Source organism: Pinus tabuliformis, chromosome Q, assembly GCF_031772625.1.
Source record: "Pinus tabuliformis cultivar Carrire ecotype Pingquan chromosome Q, CPIR1, whole genome shotgun sequence".
NCBI classification, from domain to species: domain Eukaryota; kingdom Viridiplantae; phylum Streptophyta; class Pinopsida; order Pinales; family Pinaceae; genus Pinus; species Pinus tabuliformis.
This window is the reverse complement of record NC_142296.1, coordinates 827,458,706-827,467,532: the sequence shown is the minus strand read 5'-3', so window position 1 is coordinate 827,467,532 and position 8,827 is coordinate 827,458,706.

Here is an 8,827-nt window from a genome sequence, read left to right as displayed (position 1 = left end):
GGGATTTTTGCCACAACCCTGGCGCCTTCAGGAACGTCCTCCGCCATTGGGGTCTGCACAGTCTTGCCATCAGTTACCTCTTCAATTCCCAAACCATCCTTAGTGGATGTCGTTATATCTAGGCTATAGTCTGTCACTCATGAATTCAAGGGCTCAACTATCGTTGGGCTCTCACTACTCAATACTCTGCTCAAGTGCTCAATTCTCAAATGACCAAGTGTTGTTTGCTGGCTATCCCTGTATGTTTTATAGTGTCTTTTGAATTCAAACTCGACCGTTCCCCCCAATTTCGGTCCATTAATGCTTTCTTGGCAGCATGTTTTCCCAAATCTCGCCCATAAATCACATCTTAAATGCCCGCTGCCCACTCCATTTGGACTCAAATCGAGCATCCCATCATGAATAGTGACACCAATAGTCACTTTCCGGCCAATCTTCACAGTAGCACAACTTTCGATGCGTGGTCGCAGACCCTGTGATGCTCTGCTACTACACACATTCCTAATATCGTGCAGCTTCTAGACAAAGTATTTTATAGTCCCATGCTTCCTTTCAACTGCCTGGAGCACTAAGACTGTTCTTCTTGTGACTAGTCAGGTGGTCACACTACCCATGTGGGGCTCCATCTCGTCCTTCATCATGGTTCACGGAGAATCCACACCTTCTATTATTGTGATCGGCATCGCGCACTTTACTACTTGCAATGCACTACCTTGGTCACTACATTTGGCGATATGTGGTCCAAGCCAAGGAAGTAGCCTAACCAGTTCACGACGATAGTTCTCCCAGTTGTTAGTATGATCATACACACCTTGCCTTACCATCCTTAGTTTTTCGACAAGAAATGCTTCCTTTATTTCATCTTCCAGCTTCTTGACCTCTGTGTCCATCAAAGCACTTTTCTCCCTTAGCCATACCTAGTCTTTTTCAAGTTCGTGAAGTCTAAGGTTTCCCTGTTGGATTTCTTCCTCAAGTCTTATGTGTTTTGTTTCTTGCAGCTGTGTGATCCCTTCAATCCGGGCTTCGCAGACTATCGTATTTGCGAGTGCTGCTATGTGCAGGCTAGGCTTCGCATACTTCATAGGGATTATAGCCCCTACTTCATACTTCATCTTTGGGAGTTCTTGCGTGATCAAGGTCTTGCACATGGCCCTATAAGCTCATAGAACCATTGGTACGCGCAGGTCCCAGTTAGTGCATCTCACATGGTGGACCGTGTTCAGCACTTCACACACCTTGTCAAAGGATTATCCGTGTATAATCTTTGGTGCACTTGGCCTTAGCATACCTCGTCATTCGCGCCCTCGTCTTGCCTGCTGCTGCTTGTTGTTCCTATTTCATATCATGAGGATGGTGTGCGTTTGGACAGGTTGCGTACCATACGCCCGTACCCATCTGGAGAGGTGGGCACACAGGATGTATCATCTACAATATCTAGATTTCCTCTATATTTGATGCTTTCCAAATCGTATGAGCATCATCCTTCTGCACTCTCGCTAGTTCTCAAAAATCCTCTGATACGCACCCCACAATCTTGCGGGCATAGCATGTAGTGCCCATTTCAGAGCGCCGAAACGTTGCTATTCCGGTACTTCTCTTTCAAACTTGTTTAGGAAATCATCTACCACAGTCAATCGATCATGCATGGCAGATCTCTTGCCTTTGTTGCTGCATAGCACAACAAGCTTATCATCATGTTGCAATTGAGTATGGTTACCTTGTGTAACCGATTCTACCACCTTTCTACCTCCTCGTCTGAATCTGAGGTGCAAGAGCTTTCACACTCCCACGAAATCCTGCCATCTGTTGTCGGATTCACCCAATCCTGCTCTCATGCGGTTATCTTGTAAATACATTCTAGATCATTGTCGCTCTCGTCATCGCGCATTGGTTCCGTGTAGCATGATACTTCCGCAGGGTCTAAAGGTACCAGTACGCGCAGTGACTTTTTCTCAAAAATCATTTTACGTTTCTTTAGATTTATCCTCTATTCATATCAGTGCCCAATCTATTCTCAGTAGCGTGGAATAGGGATTTTTGTCACCAACAATCTATATCACTTCAAAATCTGCAAGCACGCTCGCAGCTTCGATATCTACCATTATTCCCTGCAATCTTCCCATCGGTAGGATCTTTTGTTGATTCGCCATTCTCAATTGAATAGAATACCATTGCAATGCGGGCTTGCCCATGCGCTCCCATGTCTGCTTTGGAAGAACATTCACATCCGATCCTAGATCCAAAATCACTTGATCCATTTCATATTCTCTGATTTGCGTAGTCAATCTCATCTCCCTTCCTGTTTGCATTGTGTGCTTCCCCAGCTTTCAGACTATGCGCGGTTCTCTTGAACCATCACACCTAGTGATGAGTTCCTGCAGTCACTTCATAGCCTTGCTGTCGCGCAGCAGTTTCATGCATGTCTCCATAAAGGTAGAAAGCATTGATGGGTCCATATTCGGTTCTATTTTGTCTTTACTACCTGAAGTAGAGGCCTCCGTGAAGCTCTTCTTAGCTTCCATGAATGTCTCCTTCGCATGCTCCAAATCGAACTCTGGTTCCTTTGTAGGAGCCATGCAAACCCAAGCACTTTCTTCGGGTTTCTTTCCCTTGTCATCTCCTATCATAATACCACTTCGAAGCATGATGTTTACATTCGGGTCCTCTTCGCGTGGCTCAGACCTCATCATTTTTAGGTTCTGAGTCGGGGGAGGCTGGAGTATTAATTTATCGCGCAACCTTGCTATTAGTGTAGGGCAGTCCTCTGTCTCATGATCAAACTAGGTACAATATAAACATGATTCTATCGTTGGATTTGTACAGTCGCGGGCATAAGTCCCTGGCCCTCCGCAATTGTAACAAATCAGCTGTTTACGACCACTTCCTGGTCCCATTCCACCTCGACCTCGTCCATGCCCCTGAAATCCAGTGCACGCCATTCTTACATTTTGATCGAGGGCTTGCATTTCAGTCTGAACTCTATAGGCAGGAGTCTGATCCATCATTAGTTCATAACTTCTATAGGTGCATTCATCATGGCCTACTGATATGTAGAAATTACAGAACAACTATTGGGATGTATGTGTATACTTTTGTAATAGGTGACATTTATCTGTAGCGTGCTTCCCTCCTATCTGACAAATTGTGCACCATAATGTAGGCATCACGCTCGGTCCTTCTTTTGCCTTCGCTCTCAATGGCATTGACCCTCCTCCCACTAGGTAGTTCACGAAGACTGGACAATGGTCCTTGTCATGCCCCTGGCCTTTGCATTTTATGCACCATACCTCCTCGTGAACTTCTGGGTGAGTTGTCCTGTCCTGCTTCAAAATATGCATTTCCTTCCTAGGGGATCTTGTTTGGAAGCATCGTGATTTCCTTAAAGCTAATAATCTACTATGTCTCCAATTTTGGCCTGCTAAATTCCTTGTTCAGTGCAGCCTGGATATTTGTGATCGAGGTGTTTGGATGGTCATTAGAATGCTTAATGTACCATGTCAGTGCACGATCCTGCAACGAACTTACCAGCGTTGCCTTCTTTATATTGTCATCCACGACTCCTTGTGCTTCCCATACAACTTTTACTATGAACCAAAATTGGTCTGGATCTTTGTTCCCTACTCCTTTGAACACCAGCAATTTTATCGCACTCGCGATATTGAACTGTGGTGGTGGCAAAGGTGGGTTGGGCGGAGATGGGGGTGAAGATGGCGAAATCGGTGGTGGTGTAGGTGGAGGTGGTATGTGCAAAATTCGCTGCCTTATCAGACTGATCGCACTTCTTGGTGAAACTTTCGCAAGCTCTTCCTTACTTTCTCGCCGAGGCGAAATCAAGGGGCTACTTTCTATCTCTACGCTACCTTCATTTCTATAGATCCTCCCACTTCACGTAGCCCCAAACATCAATTTATTCACATAAACCGCTTTTCACATAGTAGCATTTTAATCCAGGTGTTCAAAGATTTAATGTACTTACCTCGCGTTCCTTTGAGGAAGAATCGTTCTGCCTCACTATAGCTGTCTGTCGTGTCTACCATGAATTCAGTGATAAACCCTCCTATAATTGGATCGAGTTAATGGTCCACAGGGCACGTGATCTTATCTTCTAATGCTTCTAGTCTGCGCACCAATTATGGAGTCCACACAATCAGTTTGTCGAGCCTACACCTTCCCTGACTATCTGCTAGCTTCACAATCCACTCACACAACTCAGAATGGAAGGATGAAAAGAAAATTTCATGGATTTACGTATATAAGTAGCATTCTAACCACTGTTCTTTTGATACTCACAGATTCCTATTTTCCTGTGCTACGAACTCGTGAATTTTTCTGTCCAACCACCCTTCAATTTCTTTCTTTGTCATATTCCAACGACATGACATCAGACATCCCTTATGCAGATCCCGGTCTCGGCAACTGAACCATTTATTGGCTTGTTGGGGCCCGAGCCAGGTTCAGAGGTGATTTAGCCAAACAAATCCTGGTACTACTGGCCCTTTCAGCAATATTCCATGGAGCGCGGACTGAGGTCTCACCCGAAGTAGTATGGGAGGGTGCTAGAACCAGGTTTCTGTACCTTAGAGATGTCTGATGAGTTCAAGTGGTTTGCGGTTCGGCCCTATGTGCACATCGCTACGCGCACTTACCCATACCTCGTAGCCTGTGATGCGGCCTTCGTGTAACCCTACTCAGGGCCCGAACGCTGTTATTACCAAGTCCTTACTAGTATTCCACTGTTAGTTGGTTAACTTAGCTTAATTTCATGTGTAAAGTATACTTATCAATATAAATCATTCATACAAGTGTGCGCAGTAAATAAACAATATATTTGCAAATGATATCCAACATGTAATAATTCAAGAACAGATACACAAAATTTGGATAAAAATTCTCTTTATTATTTTCTTCTTTTATTGCAGACTCGACTCCGCCCTGCGCACTTAGCTGCAGGGGTCCGTGCACTCAGCTGCAGAGCCTTCTCCTACCGTACGACCCAAGATACACTTAGATACTTGCTCTGTGCTTCTACTTCCTTATCTCCTACTTCGCTCTTCTTTTCTAACTATATTTTACACTTAGAGCCTCACTCTATTTATACAATCCCACAGTTCGTGGACCATGGGTAGGCTGACATTACATCCAAAACTAGGGCGGACAACCCTATGACTCTAACACACTTCCACGCCCGTAATTCGGGGGGCTTTACAACATTATTCGGTCAAAACATGGGATTTGAGCCCTAAAACATGCATTGGGGGGATTCCATGCCCAACAAGTTTCCTCATTTACAACACCCACAAACAAAGGAAGTCCTGGAAAGCGAGACCAATCATGAGGAAATGGTGGACTTAGTGTTGCAGCTGAATGACCAATTAAAGGAGATGGAGAAAGAGTTGGATAGCTTGATTCAACTCAAACAAGCTAGTATTGATAATTCTCCTGCAACTTTCATTCCAAAAATGACCACAGTTGTACCTTCTACTTTGGTAGCATCATTAGCTCCCACTTCTCCAATGGCCACTGCACTACTGGCATCTACACCTACTACATCAACAATAGGATCGATAGCAATAGGCTCTACAGGTGATGAAGCAAACAGGTTGGTCAAAGCAATGGAAGAAATGTCCATTCAGACCACTGAGATGAACAAACTTAAGGAAAAAGTTGCCAACCTGGAAACAGATTACAGACTTGCCCAGATCATGCATAAAGAAGAAAAACAAAAGGCTACAAGGATGAATGAAAGAATAAAAAGCCTGGAGAAAGAACTGACACTGAGTGAACCTCTAGGTTAGGCTAAGGAACAACTGTGGGCCAATATCATTGATTCTGTCAATGATATTTGGCCATCCATTCAGGTTATTTTTGAACAGATTGATTTGATAAAGAAGGCTACAAAAGCCATTCAAAAAGTTAAATAAGAACTTGGAGATATGCTAGAGGAGGCAACAAGGATCATCCACTTCCTCAACTCCAAGAACAAGTATGAGCTACAAGAACTAGAGATACCTGATAGGACAGGTACAATTTTGGAAGTTAGAAGAGTCCTCACTAAGAGGAATTTGATGTAGAACTTGGAGGATAAGTGTCAAACCATGCAACTAGCCATTGACAGGCTCATGGTTAAGTTCAAACTTTTGAAGGAAAAGGGATTACCTAATCCCTTAGTTATAAATTATAAGGTAATGACATAGGAAGTGTAGTATACCTAGGGGGGATAATATGGGGTACAAAGGGAGGTACCCAAGGGAATAATGTAATAATGGGATGGGCCATAGTAATAAGGTGGTTAAACCATATCATGTAGGGGACCACAAGTAGTTAGCAATAATGTAATAAGCCCATGGTATTAGATAGATGGTACTGAGGGAACCATGGTAATGACCCATGGTATGTTATGAAACCAGCTCAAGAAAAGATAGAAAAGATAGATCAATGCCTTAGAATTCAGCCTCTTCGAGGGGGAAACCTCATTTACATTACATAAATGAAAAATTCTTGGATGATTCAAATGAAAAAAACTCCTTTTATATATAGGAGTCTACAGATTCACAATATAACCCAGCCGACCTAACAATAATAATACAAAGCCACAAAAATAACAATAGAGGGATTCTATGGGGCACAGTAATAACAATATGGGGATAATAGGGGCACAACAATATTAATAAGGGATGCAACTACAATAGTAATGGGGTAATCACTAGTATTATAGGGACCGAACATGGTATTGTATGTATGAGGCCTATATCGAGGCTAGAGACTCCCCATTGAGAGATGTCAATGATTATTGTATGAACATGCATATGGCTTGTGGAGTGTTCTCCTTCCTTAAGGAATGAATCTATGGTTTTGCCCTACCTTAAGGGTTTGATATCAATAAAGAGAAGCATTTATATATTCAGATCTTGTTATTTTTGATGATTATTTATAGTTATTGGGTATATTGGTATCATATCGTATATTTTCCGGTCAGATCTATAACAAGTGGTATCATAGCACTTTCTTTGGCAAAACAGAGTATTTTTTTTATATTTTTTGTAGGAATTTTTTGGGTGGCGAGTTTGTAGATTAGATCTGTATGTTCTGGTGAAAAATCTGTAGAATCTAATTACAGATCTGTTTTGTTGGTGAAAAAAATACCCAACTTAAAAAAAAAATTCAGCCGAATCAGAGTCCAGATGAGGGAGATATTGCTGATTTAAAAATCAGTTGGGTTGCATACATTTTTCGGGGCAGCAAGTTTGCGGAGAATATCTGCACGTTCTAATGCAAAATCTGCAAAATCTAATTGCAGATTTGGATTGTTTGTAAAAAATACCCAAGTTCAAAACAAAAATCAATTGAATCAGAGTCCGGATGAGGGAGATGTCGCTGATTTAAAATCAACACTTTTTTTAGAAATATTTTGTGACGATGGGACATTTGCAGCGTGAATTGGAAATTCCAGTGCCTAGATCGGGATTTCTATCACATAGGAAGATGCAGAATGGTTGTTCCATTTCTGAAAATATTTCATAATAGGGATTCTGAGCAATATTGACTAAATTGTGACAATTCCAAAATTTCCTCAAGTAAGTGAATTTTTTCCCCAAACCCTCTTCATGGCAATTCTATATTTTAGAGGAAAAGATAATGGTCCTACTATTGAAAAATACATCAAAGCAAAAAAGTCATTATGGGCACACCATTGGAGATTTTGGGTAGTGGCTAGTTTTACAGATGAGGCGGCCACATGGTGGGAATTACTTAACAAAGAGAAGTCTTCCAATCTGCCCGATGACGAATTTGAAAAATTCCTTTTAGACAGATGGTTTCATGCTAGAAAGTAAGATAATGAGACATGTAAGGGGTTATTTCCTACTGGTATCTCCTTATTCCAGGTTCATGGATTGATTCAGAAGGAGAAGATCATTGTGTCTATAAATCCTAGTTGCAAGCATAATCTTATCAATGTTAATTTGACAAAAAAATTGCAAGTTCCAGCAAAACAAATGGAGCACACACATGTTAATAATGAGGAGGTGAAAGTTTATAAATATTTGAAGATTTCTGTGGACAAGTATGTATTGCATTCTGATTTTTATGCTTCAGATATGGCTAATGTGTGTTGTGGGGAAAAATGCCTATTTAGGACGATCCTATCCACCTAAGGTGTGACAGCGCCTTAGCAACAAACGAATACAGCTATCATGATTTCTTCCTTTATGAAATATGAAAGAGAGGAGATCGGCAGACTTACCGTTATCTTCTGGTTGTCCCTCGAACTAGATCCTCTTCTCTTTGTGTGTCCACAGCTACTTGCCTCCTCGCTCGATCAAGAGAACAACTACTTGAATCCCACGAGATCACAAGAGAACATCTACCTGTGACAAGAGAACAGCTACTTGCAACAAGAGAAGAACACAATACAAAGGCAAATATACATATTCATAAATGATTCAAGATTAGAAGTAAATCAAATATACTAATGCAATTACACAAAATACACCAGCATATAGGAAAGAATCAAGATAGCTTTATTGAAAGTAACAGGGTTCAGGAAGAGATACAACCCATAGGGCTCCAACCCAGCATCTCCTTCCCAGCAGAATGGAATTCCTTCTTCAGCTCCTTTCAAAGCATCACACACCCAATGTTTCTAGCTACAAACCAACAACAATTCTTTGCAAATACCAAATTCCAGCCTCCCTTGACCTCACGGAGAGAGATCTATATATAGGGATATTAGAGAGAGGATGAGTCAGCTTGAGACTGGTCTGAGACTGACTAGTGCCCTCTCCCACTTCAGTTCTTGAGTCCACTTGGAGGTTCTTGCTTCCACTTG